We start from the raw sequence: 23940 nt of genomic DNA, 5'->3' as shown, positions 1-23940 counted from the left end.
CGAATCTTTAGCTAGTAGCTAATGTTAGCTAGCTGTCGATTTGCTTGCTATCGATTTGCTTGCTAAGTTTGAACGTTTACAAGAAAAATAGGCACTTGACTTCAATACATCCTCAAAAACATGAATAATCTTACTGCAGAAGATCCCCCTTTCAAATTATTTCAGGTGAAAATTCCATGAGGGGATACATTCCATAGCCTACTAGCAATTATTGTAGAAGGTCTGGCTTGCTAGCTACTAGCTAATATTTAAGTCAAGTGCAGCAATTTTGAAACGATAGGGCTCGAGTGTACACATTGCCTGTAAAAACAGATCATGGATTAGATACTGTACCCACACATCCTGATTTAAACCTATTTTGCTAGCGATTTAAAATATCTGACTCTGAATCAGGGGATAGCTACAGACAACCTTTACATAGTCTAAAGATATGTCAGTCAGCACAACATTTCAACCACTCAATTTCAAGAGATTCTGGCTGAGCCAATGAGGAGGCACAGTGTTATGTAAACTGGACCGGCTCCCTGAGGAGTCAGAGCTCAAATCAAATCAAAGTTTATTGGTCGCGTACACAGTTTGAGGTGTTATAGCGAAATACTTGTGTTACTAGCTCCTAACAATGCAGTAAAATGTCAAAGAATTAAAATGTAATAAAAATATGTTCAAGATAAAAAAAAAAATCAAGAACAGCGGGACAAATGTGTTTAACAACTCAAATAGCACTGTAATAAATGCAATCTATGTGTATGTACATCGGGAGAATTTACATAAGATCAGATAAGAATGATATATACAGCAGTAGTTATTTTATAGTAAGCCACATTATACAGTGCATTGAGAAAGTATTCAGACCTCTTCCCTTTTTCCACATTGTGTTATGTTACAGGCTTATTCTAAAATGGATTAAATAAAAAAAATGTCCTCATCAATCTACACCCAATACCCCATAATGACAAAGTCGAAACAGGGTTTGTAGAATTTTCGCAAATTCTGGAGAAAAAAAATCCAAAATACAGATATACCTTATTTACATAAGTATTCAGACCCTTTTCTATAAGACTCAAAATTGAGCTCAGGTGCATCCTGTTTCCATTGATCATCATTGAGATGTTTCTACAACTTGATTGAAGTCCACCTGTGGTAAATTCAATTGATTGGACATGATTTGGAAAGGCACGCACCTGTCTATATAAGATCCCACAGTTGACCGTGCATGTCAGAGCAGAAACCAAGCCATGAGGTAGAAGGAATTGTCCGTAGAGCTCCGAGACAGGATTGTGTCGAGGTACAGATCTGGGGAAGGGTACTAAAATATTTCTGCAGCATTGAAGGTCCCTAAGAACACAGTGGCCTCCATCATTCTTAAATGGAAGAAGTTTGGAACCACCAAGACTCATCCTAGATCTGACCACGTGGCCAAACTTGAGCAGTCGTGGGAGAAGGGCCTTGGTCAGGGACGTGATCAAGAACCCAATGGTCACTCTGACAGAGCTCCAGAGGTCGTCTGTGGAGATAGGAGAACCTTCCAGAAGGACAACGGTCTCTGCAGCACTCCACCAATCAGGCCTTTATGGTAAACTGGCATGACGGAAGCAACTCCTCAGTAAAAGGCACAGCGTGCTTAGAGTTTTCCAAAAGGCACCTAAATACTCTCAGACCATGAGAAACAAGATTCTCTGGTCTGATGAAACCAAGATTGAACTCTTTGGCCTGAAAGCCAAGCGTCATGTCTGTAGGAAACCTGGCGCCATCCCTATGGTGAATCATGGTGGTGGCTGCATCATGCTGTGGGGATGTTTTTTAGCGGTAGGGACTGGGAGACTAGTCCGGATCAAGGGAAAGATGAACGGAGCAAAGTACAGAGAGATCCTTGATGAAAAACTGCTCCAGAGAACTCAGGACCTCAGACTGGGGCGAAGGTTCACCTTCTAACAGGACAATGACACTAAGCACACAGCCAAGACAACGCAGGAGTGGCTGTGCAGCGACACTCCCCATTCAATCTAACAACACTTGAGAGGATCTGCAGAGAAGAATGGGAGAAACTCCCCAAATACAGGTGTGCCATGCTTGTAGCGTCATACCCAAGAAGACTCGAGGCTGTAATTGCTGCCAAAGGTTCTTCAAAAAGTACTGAGTAAAGGGTCTGAAAACGTATGTAAATATGTTAGTTCAGTTTATGACTAATACATTTGAAAAAAAATCTAAAAAACAGTTTTTACTTTGTCATTATGAGGTATTGTGTGTAGATTAATGAGGGAAAAAAACAATTTAATCAATTTTAGAATAAGGCTGTAATGTAACAAAATGTGGAAAAAGTGAAGGAGTCTGAATACTTTCCTAATATACTGGACAAAACACACATCAAGACAAGAGAGACACCGCAACATTACATAAAGAGAGACCTAAGACAACAACATAGCATGGCAGCAACACATGACAACACAGCATGGTAGCAACACAACATGACAACAACACAGTAGCAACACAACATGGCAGCAGCCCAACATGGTACAAACATTATTGGGCACAGACAACAGCACAAAGGGCAAGAAGGTAGAGACAACAATACATCACGCAGAGTAGAAGTAGGGAGAAGCGTATTTTGTAATAGTGAATAAAAACAGTGTTGACAGTGCTGAAAATAAAAACATAGTCATGAACTTACTCATAAAACAGCAATCTCTCTATGGTCATGGTTTTAAAAGTTATTAAATCTCACGTAGGCTAGTATCAAACTTCGCTGTGGCCGGGGTCATGGAAGCTATAGGCATAGTGATTTGAGCTATGCGATTGGCCAGCAGATATCCCGCTCTGCCGGGTAGGCGGAGTTTGTCTTTTCAGACAAATGAAATAGTTCAAAATGGTAGCACTTTGCCTACCCGGTGCGCAGGGCTTCTGAACCAAGTGCACCTACCGCCAAGACCGCAACACAAATACATTTCTAAAAAGGAGCGCAAGCCTTTATGATGGCCTACAGAAATCTTTGGTGATCGACTAGGAATGCCTTGAAGATCGACCAGTCGATTGCGATCGACCGGTTGGTGACCACTGATATAGACTCAAATCGTTAAAAACAAGTCTATTGACATATTAAAACATTATTCATGTTTTTCTTGGAGGTGCTAATGGGGGTGCTACAGTATGCCTATTCATGACACCGCTTCAGCACCGTCGAGCACAGCCATCACTGTTTTGGGAAGAGATAGTCTCCTACACTACTATAGCAATGAATAACGAGTTGGTATTTACAGGCAGTAAGGTTCAATAAACGGGGCCTCTTTCTTACATTAGTAGAAAGTAATGCAGTTTAATCAGCAGTAGTACACCTCTGAATTAATTCACTGTATTAAGTGTATCTTTGCATAGATTATGCATCGAACATGAAGTCCAGCTCTTTGTCAAACACCGACCAGGTCAATCAACACTGACATTATGGTACTGAACTGATAGACTTCAGTTTGAAGCACATGTTTCCAGCTGTTGGTCTTATTTTCTCTCTGGGGACAAATTCGGATGCAGGTCAATGAGTTTAATAAGGAAAAGGTCAGATCAACATTGCTTTGTTCTGCCTCTAAACCCTATATTGTCCTCCTGGACTGTTCCTGCAAGTAGCTCACATTATGACTGTTGACTTTGGGGTTTGGCGGATTCATACGCAGAAAGAGCCTCGTGGGTCATTGACTGGTCATGAGGGTGGTAGCGACTTAGCCACACCTGGGTTCATATACTATTTGAAATCTTTCTAATACTTTGAGTGATTGCTCTACTCAGCCTACAGTGCCAGATTGGCAGAGTTTGCACTATTCAACTATCCTATTGTTACCATTGTGCCAGGCAAGCTCAATCAAGCCCAAATAAAGTAATTTCTAATACTAGTTAAACCCAGGTCTGGACCTCTATGGACAGGAAGTCTCCCCGAGGGGTTTGTTGCTTCTTTCCTACCTGTTAAATCATTTTGCCCTTCAAATGAAATCATAGAGACTTGCAGTAAAGTGAAAAATGAAGAGACCCATGAACCCTCTGCCCTCGTTGCTCGGTGCACACTAACGTAGTTTGTCACAGGCTGCTTCAACGCAGCTCGGCGGCGTCTTTGTAAGGCAATGTTTGGGTTTGAGGAAGAAGACAGACTCTGTCAGCCAATGAAGTTAGAGCGCTAATGGACATGTGGTGTATGTTGGGATGCTATAAACTATGGCTAATTGCTAATGCGTAACGTTGATATGTTAATGTCCACTATGCAATCTCCGGCCATCTGATTCTCCTCAGCGCATTTACAGTGCGGATGGGTCTTCGAGCTCCTTGCCGCGTTGGTAAGGGATTGCGCAAATCATCCACAACAGCTGGCAAAGATGGAGATGGTCCATTAGCAAGGCCCACATACGATCTCTGCCGTTAAAATCCACTTACCGAAATTACAGTCACTTTAGTTTTTTTCCCGGGTTGTTGTTGTGCTGAGTGAAAACGCTCAACTGAGATTTTGATCCCTCACAAACCCAGATAAACAGCGAGGGTGGGGGGTGGTGGGGGGGGGGTATTTGAAGGAATATATTCACTGCCTCGGTCAGCACGCTATCAGATACACAATGACCCATTCCCCCCACCCGCTGTACACACTTTTCCCTCCAGCAACAAACGACTGGAGAGAGACTGGCTTTTCGGAATCAAGTGTTTTGTCATTTGTCTCCTGTAATCCAGATGACCCGGTAATTGAGTGTTTGAAGTGGTGGCAAAAAGAAACGCTGCAACCAAAGGGAGAGTGGCCTGAGGGTGTTGTATGGGAATGCCATGTTCTTGACATGATGATGGTGTCAACTCTCCCCCCCCCCTTTCTTATTCGACACACTAAAAGGTGCCCAATTCAATCCCCAGTCACCTCTGGAGTGCAAAGGGGAACCTGCTTGATCCATTAGTATTCAGAGGAAGTAAGGAAGTTACCAGACGAAGATCTCCTGCCACACACACAGACAGGCACATACATGAACACACACAGAGACGTACAGTACCAGTCAAAAGTTTGGACACGCCTACTCATTCAAGGGTTTTTAGTTTGTTTTTACTATGTTCCACATTGTAGAATAACAGTGAAGACATCAAAACTATGAAATAACACATATGGAATCATGTAGTAACCAAAAAAGTGTTAAACAAATGAAAATATGTGTTATATTTTAGATTCTTCAAAGTAGCCACACTTTGCCTTGATGACAGCTTTGTACACTCTTGGCATTCTCTCAACCAGTTTCACCTGGAATGCTTTTCCAACAGTCCTGAAGGAGTTCCCACATATGCTGAGCACCTACTGGCTGCTTTTCCTTCACTCTGCAGTCCAACTCATGCCAAACCATCTCAACTGGGTTGAGGTCGGGTGATTGTGGAGGCCAGGTCATCTGATGCACCACTCCGTGACTCTCCTTCTTGGTCAAATAGCCCTTACACAGCCTGGAGGTGTGTTGGGTCATTGTCCTGTTGAAAAACAAATGATCGCTCCAGAATGCTGTGGTAGCCATGCTCGCTTAGTTTGCCTTAAATTCTACATAAATCACTGACAGTATCACAACCAAAGTACCACCACACCTCCTCCTCCATGCTTCACAGTGAGAACTACACATCTACCCTGTGTCTCACAAAGACACGGCAGTTGGAACCAAAAATCTGTCCTTTGGTCTGGACTCATCAGACCAAAGGACAGATTTCCACCGGTCTAATGTCCATTGCTCATGTTTCTTGGCCCAAGCAAGTCTCTTGTTATTATTGGTGTCTTTTAGTAGTGGTGTCTTTGAGAATCAGGCCTTCATGCTCTAATTGCTGCAGTCTCCTCTGAACAGTTGATGTTGAGATGTGTCTGTTACTTGAACTCTGTGAAGCATTTATTTGGGCTGCAATTTCTGAGGCTGGTAACTCTAATTAACTTGTCCTCTGCAGCAGAGGTAACTCTGGGTCTTCCTTTCCTGTGGCGGTCCTCATGAGAGTCAGTTTCATCATAGCGCTTGATGGTTTTTGCGACTGCACTTGAATAAACTTTTTAAGTTCTTGAAATTTTCTGGATTGACTGACCTTCATGTCTTAAAGTAATGATGTGCTGTCATTTCTCTTTGCTTATTTGAACTGTTCTTGACATAATATGGACTTGGTCGTTTACCTAACAAGGTTATCTTCTGTATACCCCCCCTACCTTGACACATCACAACTGATTGGATCAAACGCATTAAGAAGGAAATAAATTCCACAAATGAACTTTTAACAAGGCACACCTGTTAATTGAAATCCATTACAGGTGACAACCTCCTGACTACCCCCCCCCCCTCCCTGCACTTCGTTCACAGAAGACAACAACAACAACAGAAAAGAAAACATTGGAGTAATTTAAGCCCATCATGTTGGCCAACTGATGAAAGCTTGAGATAAAATCCTCCCCAATTTTCACTAACTCGGCAGCTCAGGCTGATAAAGCCATTGAACAGACAGTGAACTGACAGTGAACAGACGTGGTTATGGGCAGATAGCTGACCTTTGTGAAAGACAAACAATAGCACAGACTGAGATTGGAATAAGTGGCCAGGTCTGCTTGGGAGGTAGAGAGACTGACTAGGAGTCTCCATTAAATTAATTTAATAGGAGGTGTAGGATGAAAGGATTGATGTATCAGACGACCAGGGATTGCCATGATACATGGAGTAAACTCTTAAGAGACAATGCAAAGTAATAGTCCAATGCCCTCTTATGTTTAATTGTATAACCTTATTTATCTTGGATAGTAATTTAATGATGCTCTTTCTCCCTAGAATTGAGTGCTGAATTTAGCCCGTATTGAACTTATTTCAGTGCTGATCATCTTTGGCGTTATTCCATTTTAATGTTTCCTCTGATCAGGGATAACCCGAGATGATTCTTACAGTACTTGGATCTCAGATCCTTTGAGTCATTCCCACTGGGATTGTCCTTGGTCAACAGGTTCTAGATCAGATCTTACACATCAACTGACTGTCCTCTTCTACCTTTAATGTAACTTTAGGAAGTGGGGCACATTGGCTGTATTCAGAATGGGGGTACGATAAGATATACGACCAGTCTTTTGCCTAGTGCGGTCCAAGTATTCCCAGCCCCTGCCCATGTCAGGTGGAGACCCTGCGCCGGGTAGTAATGACTCACAGATGTGCGAGGCGATTGCCCAACCAAAGGCAAGATACGACTATAAAGGCGAGACAATTAATCTTAAGACCTGTCTTCCCTCATTACCATTCCAGTTCTACAGGGACAGATGAAAAGACCAATTACACTTTGAAGTTGTGATTGAACACTGACAGGAGTTTGGGGGATGCTTTTTTTTCTCTCCGTTCATTATTTCTTGTCTTCCAGTGAAAAGTAAATAGTCGTAATTTAACATTAGGGCTGTGAAGCATGTGCATGTGCTCCGAGGGGTCGGCATTTGATGTCTTTAACCCAGTTTAGCCTATTCACCCACGTTTCCTATATATGTTGGAGTTTTTTTTTAATGCTGGACATTTGAATGCTTCACATGACGTTGCTCCATGTTCGGACAATGTAATTGTCTAATTTACAGTAGTGAATAGCAGTGAAATAGCTCAAGCCTTTATATAACACCCTTCAAATAATAACCTATACTTCTTGAAACTCCCAACGTTTGTCTGATATTTTTGACCATTTATTCAAGAGAACTCCAGTTATCACATAGGGTGCAGTTTTTATTCTAAAATTCTATTGAAAATGTTTTTTAGTTCAGGACTAAGCTTAATCTGGGTCCAGAAAACTGGCCTTCTGTGTCCTCAGTTATTGTTGAGCCTGTAGACCAGTATTCCACTGGTCTACAGAAGGCCCTCCCAAATGTAGATGTCTGTCAGGCTGTCTTTACCGTCAATGCGAGTCAGCTGTCAATTGCCAAGTGTTGATGCATCGATCAGTTTGTTCTCTACCTTTAGACTGATCTGAGATCAGGCTTCTGAGAGGGACGTTGATATTCTTAGCCGGCCTATTGATCCGTGGGAGTCCAGAATGGAGCAAAGTTCAAACCTCAAGGACAGAGAAAGTGAGTACAGTATCTCTTAATGCAGATGGTTATTGGCAGCTCAGCCCTGCTATCTGCAGACAAGCCGTGGCATTCGCACACACGCATGCACGCACACACTCAATTAAATGTTCAGCTACAAAATATAGAATATTGGGCAACCTCTCACAGACAACCAATCAACAGACACCAACCCATATACCAACCACGCGTCAAGGACAAAACTCCACCGAAAGTCTTCCTTAATTCAATGTGCTCCGGAGCACGAGAAGTCCCATAATACTGAAAGCACATAGCAACGGTTGCAATTCCGCCAGAAATGGAAGAAAATGCCACCGATCGATGGATAGATAGAAAGATAGATAGATCAAAAAGTCTTGGGGATGCCTTGTCTAACCCACTTCTAAGGCGGCGTGCCTCTGAAGACAAGGTCGTTTAACCTTGACGTTTAACACTAAATATCCAATTTGTGTCCGCCGGGGAGCGCATCAGCAGGGTGTCATAATCCCTTGTAGCGGGGAGATAAATGGAGTGCCAGGGTGGCAATAAGGTTCAGGGGTGGAGGATTGAAATGAAATTCAAATGGCTGTTTTGCTTTGGAGATCTACCTCAGCTGCCACCTTTCAAACAGCCCAGGCGTGATGATTGAAGTCAACAAGGCGTCATGGGGTTTGGGGATTTCAACCCCCCTACCCTCTCACCCCTTAAAAAAAGACACGGTGTCAATCACCCCTTAATTGTATCTGTTTGGAAGGGTGGAAGGAGTTTGGATGAGGTGAGTAGAATTCTTATTCTGGATGTATGGTAGGTAGGCAGGCAGGTAGGTAGGTAGGTAGGGCCTGGATGATGCCTCTCCTACACTGGGTCATGTACACAGTTCTGACACCTGACTCCAGGCTCCGTGTTTCGGGTCTCATTAGCTGCCCCTGACATGCCTGCTCCCAGGGAACATGTCACATTACCACTGTGGAGACACCCACCACCACCCTAGCTGCACAAATGATAGATGGGAAACTGGGAAGCCTGACTCCCCAAATGCCACACTGTAGTGCTCTCCTCACTTGACATCGTTTTGCCTTGCCATTTCGCTCGTTTTGTTAAATATCGACACACCTCATGGCCCACCTGAAAGTGGATTTGCACTCCTGTTGTTTATATTGCTATATGTTTTAAGGATTTCCCAATCTGTGGAAATTGACAGAGCATATAAGATGTGTTTACTCTCGAATTTTAGTCCTGTCATGATTCGATATTCCTGAATCAATATAATCACTGTGTTACACAAAACCAGAGAGAGAGCTTGATAATGGTGCCTCTAGGAAACTAAGAGAAACTAACGGACAGAGTGAAAGGCCTTGAGAAGAAAAAGTATCAGAAGGTGGAAGGAAGAGGTGTGGTTCCAGGGTAGAGAACAGGGAGAAATATGCAGCCTTGAATAAGGAGGGAAATACTAACAGACATGTTGGTTGGATGCCAATTTGAGCTGGTTTTAGACTATAGCAAAATTGGCATATGGTGGATTTGTGGTTATGACTCAAGGGAGGGCATGAGTGAGTCTTCTGTTCTCACCCTTGTTCATTCTGATGGCCTCTTAGATTATTATTTTGGCCCACATATTGTAAAGCAATAGACAGGTGTAAAATGACAGGATTTGATGGAGCTTCGATACGGAGAAGGGCCAAGTTGTTTGACCTAACAGGGACATGGTGTAAACAGCTCAGTGTGTCACATTTTACACACACACACACACACACACACACACACACACACACACACACACACACACACACACACACACACACACACACACACACACACACACACACACACACACACACACACACACACACACACACACACACACACACACACACACACACACACACACACACACACACACACACACACACACACACACGTGCACACATACACACACACACTCAGAGCTGGTCTAGCAGTAGGAGTGAAGATGTGAGCACACGCATGGTCAGAAACCAGAGCTGCTTTTGTGGCTGTGTGTTGCCCATGTCATCATCCTCTACCAGCTTAGTGGTTCAGGTAGAGAGAGGGAGAGGCAGAGCAGGGGGGGGGTAGTGTAGATCCTCCGAACCAAACCCAGCATGAATCTTTCAGAGACCTAAGTGGCACGAGGCAAGACGTTCCCGAAACAAAAAAGTGTCCGAGAAATATGACCAAAGCAGGATGCAAATGTCAATGTGAAAATGAATATTTAAGAATGGATTCATATCTATTCATGCACATTTGTTGTTGAGGGTTTTTCTCACTCTTTTTCGGGGGCATTCCAGTGGTTGGTCAGATGAGGGCGGAAGCCAGGATTGTAGGTCAGGATCTACAATTCTCCACATTTTACCACTGAAGAGGAAGGGCTCTGCAGCCATGATTACGCTCCTTCGTTACAGGACTTGGGTCAGTGTCATTTCAATTTAGTCAATTCAGGAAATTAATTTCAGTCAATTTATGAACAAAACATTGCTACTGGTTTTTTGAACAATTCCGTAATTGAACCGAGAAATTCACAGATCATCTTCATGTATTTTATGTCCACAGAATGCAAAAGAAAAGCTGACATTAGCTCACATTTGCATTTTTATTTTGGGAGGAAACAAATAATAATATTGAAGGTGTGTCCGGACAAGCCAATCAGAGGTTGCAGAGAGTGTATGTAAATATACCCAGCAAACCGGGAACATTCCCAGAACATTACCTAAGATTCCCATCAAGTTCAAGCTAGTGTTTTATCTAACATTAGGATGATAAAACCCTATCTATTACTTACATTAGGATCTAACATTAGGAACATTAGGTAATGTAATAACACAATCTACAAATAATGTTTTTGCATCAAAATATGAAAGCAATGGAAATGTTTCTGAGAAAACATTACGGAACGTTCTGCTAATGTTGATGGGGATGTTATTAAAAACACCAATATCAACAAGCAGGGAATATTCCCACAATGCTCTCATGAAGTTAGTGTGACCTTATGACATGATTGTTCCAATAACGTTCCCTAAACATTCTTCAGAAATAATGTCTGGATTCAATTCAATTGGATTTGTCACCCGAGACATCTACCCAGGTATAGGATCTTAATTTGACCAGTTTCTCACAGCAGGAAAATAATCCTGCAGCAACAGGAAATGTGAATTACTTTGTGGGTTCAAATTAATGGACATTTTTGAATGGGTTGATACATTTTTCATTAGGGCAAATCAAGTCTGAAATGTTTATGTGGAAATGACAAACTTTTGAAAAAAATGTGAGCCTTGACCACTGCAAGTTTTAAAGAACATTAGCATAGACATTAGACTTATATGCATACATACATTACTACATATACCTTAACTATGTTAACAAGGTCAGATGTCAGATGTGTGGTGTGTGGTCCTTCCGTAGCTCAGTTGGTAGAGCATGGCGCTTGTAACGCCAGGGTAGTGGGTTCAATCCCCGGGACCACCCATACGTAGAATGTATGCACACATGACTGTAAGTCGCTTTGGATAAAAGCGTCTGCTAAATGGCATATATTATTATTATTATTATAGGGTACAGGCGTGTTGTGAGATGTTGTTTTATTTGTTTTTTAAACAAAATGTATCTGTTTGCTTGAGTAATTTCAGATGTAAGGGAGTTCCACGTGATCATGACTCTATATAATATTGTGCTTTGCTTTGAATTCGCTCTGTATTTGGAGACTGTGAAGAGACCCCTGGTGGCATGTCTGGTGGGGTAAGTATGTCTGTCAGAGCTATATGTAAGTTGATTATACAGCCAATTTGGAATTTTCAACACAATAATATTTCTTACAAAAACAAGAATTGTTGCAGTCAATCCCTCTCTCTCTCTCTCTCCTCTACTTTGAACCAAGAGAGAATAATTATTAGGTTGAGGGTTCACCGACCACCATGGATGGATGAGCTCACTCTCCCTGCCTGACTCGTTACACTACGATCAGAGCCGGCTGCAGACAGTGATCAGCAAGGAGGAAATCAGATTTTTAACATTTTGATGCTATATTTATAATTATATAAAATGTATACAATAAATTGTCCACCAACAGGTTTCTGTGCCAATGCACCACACACGACCAATAAACAATGCATAACTACATACCGTTTAGCCACATAGAGAACTTATCAGCATTGTTTGCATTTCAACACCACAATCAAGTAGAGTATGTCAATCTCGAAAAGATTGAGTGTTTTCTGGGCGTACGTAAACTCAGAGCGTTGTCATATTGTCCATTCGTAAATTTGGAGCGCACACTGGACGCTCTGGCCGAGGATTAGGGTTGATTTGAGAATTCTGACCTACAGCAGTCAAACACCTAAGCTAACTGGCTAACGTTGGCTAGCTTGCGAGCTACTCCCAGACACAAATGAGAGAACAGCTCACTCTGACCATTTTACTCGCCCTGGCAGAGCTGGTTAGGCCATGTGTATGTTATCTATAGCGTGGATGACTGCAACTGTGCTGCTGGCAACAATTTAAGTATGCTTTTTTTTGCCAACGTTTACTGATACCGGACATATTCAACGGGTGTTGAGCGTTCGTAAACGTGTCAGTTATTCCGTGCTCTGGCACACTCAGACGAGAGTGCTCTGAAATCGGAGTAGATATAGCCAGAGCGAATTTATCCAGCTATGTCTATCGACAGTTGTCACAGTGACATCATGAACATTCTATTGAAATGGTTACTTGCATAGTGTAGCTAACCAACCAGGTTCAATGTTAGCTAGCTAACATTAGTCTATAACTAGCAATGCAAATGGCTCTGAGATACAAATCATATTACTACACAGATCATACATGTAACTTCAGCTAGCGAGCCAGAATCAAAAGCCAGAATTTTCTCTAGCTCCTTAGGTATCATACTCTAATTCCACTGATTTCAGAACTCGGTCCTCCAGAAAGTAGAGAGAACAACACTCATGCAGTTCTACTACGTAATATATTTAAAAAAATCTACATTAAAAACGATTACCTACACATACTGATCAACTCATATTATAGACAGAAGCATGCTACAAGGCAGACCAATCCAAAATTATTTCTCGGCATGTCCAGTCCACTCATTATCTCAGCCAATCATGGCTAGCGGGAAGGTTGCTGTCCTTTCCCGTGGCTAAACCAACTAGGCTCATAATTTAACCATTTTATTTGTATTTACAGATGGCATACAAATTTGTTATTAAGGCACATGAAAGTTCACATGTTCCAGAATTCCACATTTTTAAAAAGTTTCAATTCAAATGGCTCTCCTGTGAAGTAGTGATGCGTGACATATGCATCGTCTCCTGAAAAGAGTCACATATAATACGACTTGGGAGAATACGGATCGGCAACAGACAAGTAAAAATACAGCCAGACTGTCCTGCTACTCTGCCTTTCTATAATCTGTCGAGAGTATCGAGAGTAGACGCACAACTGATCCACATGGAATGAGTGGGCTTTTGCACCATTACTCAAATACATTTTCACTGCAGTTTGCAGCCTAGAGTAGAATTGTACTCAATTGTACTCAATTGAAAACAATGATGTAATTATGCATTGGATTGTAGTGTTGTAGGCTAGTCTAGGTAGGATCATTTTATTGCCCCTAAACACGATCAATAGGGGAGATTTATCAGCTGTGTGTCTTCACCGTTCTTTCATGCTCAATGACTCACCTGGAGTATCCGCTGCCTATCAGCTATTGCTCTATCTTGTGGACTTATATAGAAAATTGGTACAGATATGAATGATTGTTATGTGTGGTATGATTGCTAGTTAACCTATTGCAGAACTGGACAAACACTACGTATAGAGGGCAGGATAGAGTTAGACTGGTAAACTATACTGACCTGTGGTATAGTAAAAGTTAGCACATGGAAAAGCATAGTGCGTAAGGGAAGTACCAAAACATCTTGATGCATGCAAGCAGATTATGTCATTTGGCTAGGATGGAAGACATCCTATAGTAGAACCTGCAAAATGGTGAATGTAAATCAGGGAAAAAACACACTACCCTCTCCTGTGCCCAATAAAAAAAACACACAACCCTCTCCTGTGCCCAATAAAAAAAACACACAACCCTCTCCTGTGCCCAATAAAAAAAACACACAACCCTCTCCTGTGCCCAATAAAAAAAAACACACAACCCTCTCCTGTGCCCAATAAAAAAAACACACAACCCTCTCCTGTGCCCAATAAAAAAACACACAACCCTCTCCTGTGCCCGATAAAAAAAACACACAACCCTCTCCTGTGCCCCCCAAAAAAACACACAACCCTCTCCTGTGCCCAATAAAAAAACACACAACCCTCTCCTGTGCCCAATAAAAAAACACACAACCCTCTCCTGTGCCCGATAAAAAAAACACACTACCCTCTCCTGTGCCCAATAAAAAAAAACACACTACCCTCTCCTGTGCCCAATAAAAAAACACACAACCCTCTCCTGTGCCCAATAAAAAAAACACACAACCCTCTCCTGTGCCCAATAAAAAAAACACACAACCCTCTCCTGTGCCCAATAAAAAAAACACACTACCCTCCCCAAAGCAAAAAAAAAGTGAACTGAAAACATGTTTTTAGAAATTTCTACCAATTTTAGTGAACATGAAATACACAAATATCGAATTTACATAATAAACACAATTGGACAGTTTTATTGTTATTGAGAATATTTTCTCCAACTTAACGAAAGTTCTGGGAACCTGGGTGGTCTGGGAATGTAAACACTCCGGTGGTCTGGGAATGTAAACACCCGGGTGGTCTGGGAATGTAAACACCTGGGTGGTCTGGGAATGTAAACACTCCGGTGGTCTGGGAATGTAAACACCCGGGTGGTCTGGGAATGTAAACACCTGGGTGGTCTGGGAATGTAAACACTTGGGTGGTCTGGGAATGTAAACACCCGGGTGGTCTGGGAATGTAAACACCTGGGTGGTCTGGGAATGTAAACACCTGGGTGGTCTGGGAATGTAAACACTCCGGTGGTCTGGGAATGTAAACACCCGGGTGGTCTGGGAATGTAAACACCTGGGTGGTCTGGGAATGTAAACACTTGGGTCGTTACACCAATTCGGGGCCTTTTGAGATTTCACCAAATTTTTACATTCTGTCATAAAGAGCACATGTTCAACTTAATCAAGTGGTTAAATAAAATAAAAAGTACAATATTAACTACCTATTGAGTGGCAGGGTTGATGATTTGTTCTTAAATCAGCCATACATCACCTTGTGATAGGGAGAATGGAAGCTTGTGTACAACAGGGAGTGGCAATTGACTGCAAGCTTAACAAAATGTTGTAATTTTAAAAAAATGTGTAGCCTGTCGGAAAGTCTATTGAATGCAGATCCACTACACTATTTCAGAGGTAGATTTCTCACTGTCTGGGTTGGAGGCAGTGCACATCAGTGGATGCTGGTGGGAGGAGCTATAGGAGGATGGGCTCATTGTAATGGCTTGAATGGGATACATGGAAAGGAGACAAACATGTGGTTTCCATACGTGCAATGTAAGACTGTTCCATTTATTCCATTCCAGCCATTACAATGAGCCCGTCCTCCTATAGCTCCCCCCACTAGCCTCCACTGGTGCACATCCATGTGATCTTTCCCTCGATTGGAAGAGAGATTTAGCTGGGGGCCACTGTATGTCTCATTCCCTATCATCCAGCTGTAGTTGAGGTTGGTAACATCTAAAGTGTTGCACACCATCCACTATCCACTAAGAACAGGATCGGTCATTTCTGTCTGAATCTGTACATTGGCTATAACCTGCAGAGTAATGATATTAGAGGGAGGGAGTTCGTCGTCCATCTTGTTGATACATCCTTAAGAGTCTGTTGATGCACCTTGCGTCAATCTAAGTAGCTTTTTAAAATGTATTATCCCATCAAAATCTATCAGTTTAAGCTGGGTGGTGGAGGATTAAAGAGGGAGGAGAAGGTACGAAGAGTTTCTCAGGGTTGGAGGCAGAGTCTTGAAATGTAGAGTGATAGAAAGCGTCTTTATGGTTTCTATGCCTTTAGTTCTCCATGTGGGCCAATTTATCTGTGAATTCTGAAAAGCTATCCAAGGATTGTTCCATAGGGACTGTTTTTATTAAGGAGTGATATTGGTTCTTGTAGAATCCGTTGAACTTTCTTCCAAATTGCTAGTGTTCTTAACTATGAGGTTGTTAATGTTCTTAGCTTTATCCTTTGGAAATAGACACGTGAAAATATTCCGGGGGATGAGCATGCGCATCTTCAGTATGTACCCATTGTTCCTCTTTAGAGCATTTAACTACATGTCGCAAGTAAAAGCCTTGGGTGGTGAGTTGATACAATTCCAAGTCTGGAATATTAAAACCAGCCTCAGACTTAGGAAGATGCCCATATAAAGTCTGTTATGACTGCTAATACTTTTTTAAAGGATGACTTCGGTGGAGTAATTGGTATTACTGAAAACTAATGTAAAAACTTTGCGAGCCAATGCCATTCTAAGAGGTTTATTCTACCTGTAAGAGTTATGGGAAGATTGTGCCATTTAATTAGATCTGCTTTCATGTTGTTGAGTAATGGGATAAAGTTATCTTTATATATTTGTTGTTGCCGTTGCATAGAAACCGTAAATTACTTGGTAATAGGAAATACAATTATTTCCACGACAGAATTCAAAAACTATTTTGGACTGACCAATGTCAGACATTTTCAAATGCATGCTACTTAAAAGTTTCATATCACGAAATAGAGACCTGAAATATTTTTGGACATCAGAGAAATGTTAAGGGAATCCGATTTGAGTCAGAAAAGAATACTCACATGATAGGTAAGATTTATAAAATCTTGCAGAGAACCTATCCAACTGACAAAAACAACAACAATTGGAACCAAGTTTCACGCCCTGATCTGTTTCACCTGTGTATTGTGATTGTCTCCACCCCCCTCCCAGGTGTCTCTTATTTTCCCTGGTGTATTTATCCCTGTGTTTCCCGTCGCTCTGTGCCAGTTCGTCTTGTCTGTTTCAAGTCAACCAGCGAGTTTTTCCCCATGCTCCTGCTTTGATATTCTCTCTTTTGATAGTCCTCCCAGTTTTGACCCTTGTCTGTTTTCTGGACTTTGTACCTGCCTGTCTGACCAGTCTGCCTGCCCTGACCTCGAGCCTGCCTGCCACTCTGTACCTCCTGGACTCTGATCTGGTTTTGACCCTTTTGCCTGTCCACGACTATTCTCTTGCCTACCCCTTTTGGCACTAATAAACCATCTGCCTCCCATGTCTGCATCTGAGTCTGGCCCTGAGCCCTTATACCAAGACTTAAAAATAACTAATACTGGCACAAGATGGAGGGAGTGTTGGAACCTAAACTAACATATTACAGTCAACCAATTCTACACCACAACAGCAGAGGACAACAACAGAGTAATGTCTTAATTGTAAAACTAACAATGACTCAATACCTGCCTTCTGGGAGTGCTATAAAGCCCAAAGTTAGAGTTAGAAAGTTGGCTATTAGACGTTTTACAATGTAAGTTTACTTTTAATCCGTCTATCTGCGTATTTCAAGACATGGCATATGAGGTTGCAGTGAGATACCCAGATGTCAGGAGGTTGACACAGTACGATGAGTGGTGAGCCATCACCAGGAAAATAAGCTTATCAAGGTGTCAAGCTCATTGAGGAACTCTCCAAGGGCACCTGGTGGGCGATAAATGACAATGTTACGCTTGAGTGGACAAGTGACAGTGACAGCATGGAATTCAAATGAGGAGATGGACAGGTGAGCAAGGGGAAAACATATATTTCCACTTAGGATAAATGAGTAGCCCTGTGCCACCACCGCGATGACCAAATGTTCTTGGGACTATGAGAAAACAAGTAGTCAGATGAAGAGAGAGCAGCTGGAGTAGCAGCGTTCTCTGGTTTAAGCCACAGTTTTCATTTCGGCGACAACACCGCCGCTTGACTGCCCTGAAATACTAGGAGAGACTGAAGTACTAACACTAATTGCTGATTGCCTAGCAGATCTGTACATGCCTCTCAGCACTGATTGATTCCAATGGACTTGACCGAAACTTTCAGAGGGAGGTGGGTGGCTCTACCACCCTGCTTCCTCTCCTTGCTCTATTATATTTTCTCCTACCTCTATCGCCAGAACCGTATCGAGTAGATAGCTCGAGATTTCCAATGGGACAGTAATATGTGTGTTCTTGCATATGTGTGAATTTAATCCTTCAATTACTTCCCTGTCCCCCTGCTGTCTATCCTATCGTGGTTTGTGCGAGGTCGGAATCTATGTTAAATGGCTTCGTGTGTGTTTCTCAGCAAACTCTGTAGTTTAGGCATATTGTGTGACTTGATCAAGTGGTGTCACTTCCCAGTGTCTTATTCTGTCTCCCAGTGTCTTATTCTGTCTCCCATGTCTCTCACTTCCCAGTGTCTTATTCTGTCTCCCAGTGTCTTATTCTGTCTCCCATGAAGTGACCGATTTATAGTGCTTGTCTTTCAAATGATGTAGTGCTTAAGTTGATTGCTTGTTTGTAATCTCTCGTGGGCAAACTACCTAACATAATTGGTACTGTAATGTCTGTCAACAGTCTGTTGATTGCGACGAATACGAGCAAGAATTGTTCCTGTGAGGACAGACATTGGGAGACGAGAAGCATGTACAGGGAGTGAATATTTAATAAATAACCGACATGCAACAAAACAAGGACAGCGTCCGGACAGGGGGAACAAAACCACATTAATGCAGACACAGGGAAGGAACTGAGGAAGTGACAGATATAGGGGAGGCAATCAATAAGGTAATAGAGTCCAGGTGAGTCCCATGAAGCGCTGATGTGCATAACAATGGTGACAGGTGTGCGTAATGATGGCTGCCTGGCGCCCTCGAGAGCCAGAGAGGGGGAGCGCTAAGCAGGTGTGACAGTTCCAGTGTGTTGGTTTTTGGTCACTGGTTATTTGGACAAAACACATTTTAGCAGGTGTGTGCAGCTTTCGAATTTCGGAAGGGAGGGGGACATTTGGTCCATAGACTTGACCAAAACTTGCAGAGAGCGGTGGGTGGTGCTTACCGCCTTGCTTCCGCTCCTTGTTCTAATATCTTTTCTCATACTACCCACAAAACCTTATCGACTCACTGGGCACACACTGGTTGAATCAACATTTATTTCCAAGTCGTTTCAATGAAATCACATTGCGTCCAGTGGGAAGATTTCCTTTCTGGGTTGCTGGGATTTGTTTGTTTAATTGTTTTAGGCAGAATATGTTTAACACATCTTGTCAATTGGTGTAACTATCTTGACCAAAATAGTTGGTTATTGTTTGATTTTTAGACCACTCGGTATCGCCTTCTCGGGGCACATTTAATTCAAAGTAAAAACAGCAAAAATGTAGTCAGTGAATAGCAGACCGACCGAACCGGAGTTAAACCCTTGACAGAAAGGCTCTGCTAAAACAAACCATAATTTATCTCTAGTCAAAACAGACACAGCAAACCAATTGTGAGACACAATGTAATTCTAATGTATCTCATGGAGACCTTTCAAAAGGAATTTCATTCCCCGTGCAGCCCCAAGTCACACCAGTCTGCTGCTACAGACACATCCTTGAACTCCAGTCAAGATGTTTGAGCACACAGTGTCCCTCGGGTCACCCTTTGCTTTCTCTGTGTCCCGTCGCTCCCACCACAAGGCCACACGCTGCATTCCTCCCACTCCCCAACCTCACTGTCAGTCACCACGTCAACCCCTGGAGGATTTTGTTTGGTTGCCGCCCCCTTCGGCTCCTACCTTATTTCTCCCCTTTTTTCTTTTGTTCGCTAGTTGCTTCGCTTCTTTCTCTCTCTCTCTCTCTCTCTCAGACTGACTGGGTTTAAGGTAGTATTTCTTTATTTTTATTAGGTCCCTGACTTAGTCCGCACTTTGATCGCCCCACACGGCGTAAAGCATTCTTGCAGTGTCCAGGTGTTGAGTGAAGCCATTTCCTCTGTGCCCTAATGCAGAGAGGGGCCCTGAAGCCCCCCAGCCACTGCCACACAGTCTGCTTTTGTTGAGGCTGGAACACCAACCCACCTCAGCGCTCTGGGGGCCCACTTGGGGGCCTCGTCGCACACCAAGACCAGGAAGATGGATGTGTGATTGGAACGTTTGGCTGAGACGCATGGCATACTGCAACACGTAAGTGGACGTTGGGCGGCAATTCTGCGGAATCACATTTTTGAGAGGTAAGCGACTTGCAGTCTGTGATGGATTGAGGCCTGGCTGTCATCCGATTTGGATCATTGGGATGGGCTTCAGATGAATTCATAAAAGGTTATGATTTTGGTCTGGATTCAACGTCTGTTGCCGCTATAAATGGCTTGTATTTATGGACTTTCCTTTGGCTTTATCCCACATATGCATACTGTATATGTGGAGTGTAACACATGTGATGTGCCCGGTGTCCCATAGTAATTCTTTGATGAATTCTATTTTTCTACCATCCCTTATATTTTTTTTCACAGAGAAGATGAGAGTTTCACATACACTGGTGGTTTTACTATCTCTGCAACAACATGCGCTCACACATTTTCAAAGGAAAGCCGACCAGATTCCCTGACTTTAATATTCTTCTGTGATTTCACAGGCCTTTGCCGAAGGAAAACGTGTTGGCTTCTCTAAGGATTAAGGTTCTTCCGTGCTATCGCTTCCTGTCCATGCCTGCGACAGCACGTGTGTGTTTGTGCGCGCTGCTGCGACGTGTGTGTCTCGAAAAGCTGGACTCCGTACACGTGGTCACCACCCTCACAGATAACTTTGACCTCATTCGAACCAATTGTTTCAATTAGTACCATTTTATGCTAATTTCCATCCAAATTTTCATGCGAATATTCTAAAATCTCCATGAAGACAATATACACATTTTCCCACCAGAGATGTTTCCATCAAATTGACTTGTTGCAGAGAACTGAGCGTGATGATGTAGTGCACTTACAAAATAACCTGTGCAGTTAAATGGGTTTCCATTGCATTTTCAACTCTAATTATGGTTTTGTAAGAAGAACTCTTGCTTTGCATAGGGAATCTCTGGTCTTGGCAACGTGCTCTCTAGCCAACAGCTCGCAGATAAATTGCGGGTATAGGCTACTTATTTATAACTTATTTCATCTAGCCTAATACACTGTATGCTTTCCCTAGTCGTAGTGGGATGACCACATAATATCATTGTGTGTTTTCAAGTTTACTTCAATGTCTTGGTTATTATATCAATATTTCAACGTTTCCACCGCCATTTCTTGCATCATATATTTTACAGATATAATATCCCACCTCGTCGAGCGTGTTTTGTTTTTGTTTTGGAAAGTTTACCAACAAATGTGTTGTTTCCATCAGGCCTGTCTTGAAATGTTTTATCCGGCATGTACTTTACTTACATAAAAACGTTGGATGGAAACTTGGTTATAAAAGCACTTCAATTAATTAACTGTCCATTAAAACCTCTTCAAGAGCACCAGCTGCAAGAAGGGGGAAAGCTCCTACGGTATAACTCTCAGGGAACATGTCACATGCAATCATACTAAAGCACATTTGTAATTTAGAAATGAACCCGGTACTTTTGTAATACCTCAGGAGACAGTCTTTTTTTTTTTTTTTTTTTTTTTTTTTTAAATGATTGAGTTACTGGCGAGGCTCAGGAAAGTGGAGCGGGGGCAGGCGATGAAATGAATGCCGGGCTCCGGTCCCACGTGAGATGTCTCGTGGCGGCGAACCGAGACCACCGTGAGACCAGCTAGGGCTCGTCGCCCGCCACAGAGTGTCCTTGCCAGCCTGCTGACTCCATTCGACGGTGGCTAGCGAGCAGGGAGAAAGAAGAGAGACCCCGGTCTGTTTTTACTGCAGCCCGCACCACAGGGGACACAACCCTCCCGTGTTTTTTTTTTAACTGTTCCACCTTGGCTTTGGTTACTGGCTCCTTTTTTTTTTTAGAAGGTTTCTCTCTAGATGTTATCTTTTGATCCTGCTTTTTTTCTCTTCTTTTTTTCCCGATTTTTTTTTTCTTTTTCTTTCTTTCAGCTGCAAAAGTGTTTATATTACTGCGTACGGAGGCCTATCCCGTGGGTGTTGTAATACCGCTGAGTTACAAAGGGAGGGAGAGAAGGGGATTAAATAGCCACGGAGAAATAAAACGCTGAGAAGAAAAAAAACATGAAGGTAGATATGTGATCATATAGTGTGGGAGGTGTTAAGTTTTCCTCTGGGTGTGTCTAATAGAGAAGTTCTTCCGCTATATTGGGTTCTTCATCAACCCCGTCCCTGCGACGACTATTTTTGGTCTTTCTCTTTAAAAAAAGGAACAAAAATGGGAACAAGATAAAAGTCTTGTTTCCCTGCCATGTGTGCAAAACCATGACCAAGTCACATAATTTATATTGGATAATTATGTAACTTTGGAAAGTATTGGAAATATTGGAGGTCATTTCAATGGACTGGTACCATAAACATAGTTGTAGTTGTTAGTAGTACCACTTTAATGCAGTTTGCATTTCACCTTGAAGTAAAAGCCTGCCATGCTGGCCTGTAGGAAACACAGGCCAATTTATAGATGATGAATGTGACTTATGCTGTGCAATGAAACCCATGTTTTAGTCCAACACTGACTCAATCTGTCTGGAATTACCCCGGCAGCTCCTGTGGTGTGGTAGTAGATTGGGAACTAGGGGGTTTGGGATATTCACTTCCACTAAAACCACCACATACAAGGCTATAAAATCCCCACTAGGTCCTATTTTTCTGTTCACTTCAAATCACCTCCTCTCAAAACTGTACGTACACAAAATGGTTTACTGACCAGTGCAATCATCAATATGCAATGTCAGAAATCATATTAGCGCCTGATGTACATTTAAACACGCATGCATGCAAAACACAGACGCACACACACACACAGTAAAAATGATATATTATCCTGATTATTTGAGTTTATGGAAATCCCAGTTCACAAATCATGTCATCTGAAGGTATTCCTCTGTGATTTTTAATATAAAACTCTGCATGCCGCTGGCGAATTATCTGCCTCCGTAGGTGCCCTCCAAATAGGACTGAAGCAGGTTGTGCAAGTGAATAACGGATTGGCTCACACTGAGTGAATATATGATCCCCAGGCAGAGTCAGGGAAGACATCCTATTAAACAGACAGTGCAATGTGTGTTTTCTCTTCGGCTTGCACCTCATTATCTTCTTCTTCCTCCTCTTCCTCTTCTTCCTACTCCTGTTCTTGTTTTTTGTTTGCTCTTTGACTGACAGGTGCCTGGCCCTTGTGCTTGGGGTTTATTCCGGCCACCAATCATCCCTCCATCTTGCCCCAGGTCCCCGACCTTGTCTCCCAGACCTCCTGTATACGTTTATGGCTCGAAAAACAAGGAAGGTCCCCATTAGACCTAGTGTTTTATTAGTTTAGCATTTTTGGGAATGCGTTTTCCTTGAGGTAAATGTTCCTGGAGAGTTTATGAGACAAAAATGATCTAGTCAATCGATGAAAGTTAGGGTCATAACTGATCATTTAAAGTAGCATATCCCTTGACTGTCTGCTCTGATTGGTTTCTCTTTCCTTTGAGTAAATTCACATTTTTAAAGACTGATTTATCAAACAACAATAATCCTAATGATTTAAAGATAAGGGCTTCTTTTTGACTTTCCTTTACTTTGGCTGAAAGTCAAATAGATCACACCCAAGCGCCAATCATTTATCACTCTCTTTAATCTAGATTTATTTGAAGACCATGATAAGAAGATTACTTACTAATAGTATCGTTTTGTTCTCTGCCTGCCTGCCTAAAACTTTGTTTTTGTGGTCACAAGTGACCTTTTGGTTCTACTTAGCCTTATTGGATTAAACTTTAAGATATCAATTACCTCAGAAATCTTTTAAGATCTAAGTCATGG

This window comes from Oncorhynchus keta, chromosome 1 (genome assembly GCF_023373465.1).
Source record: "Oncorhynchus keta strain PuntledgeMale-10-30-2019 chromosome 1, Oket_V2, whole genome shotgun sequence".
Lineage (NCBI taxonomy): Eukaryota > Metazoa > Chordata > Actinopteri > Salmoniformes > Salmonidae > Oncorhynchus > Oncorhynchus keta.
This window is presented reverse-complemented; position numbering follows the sequence as displayed.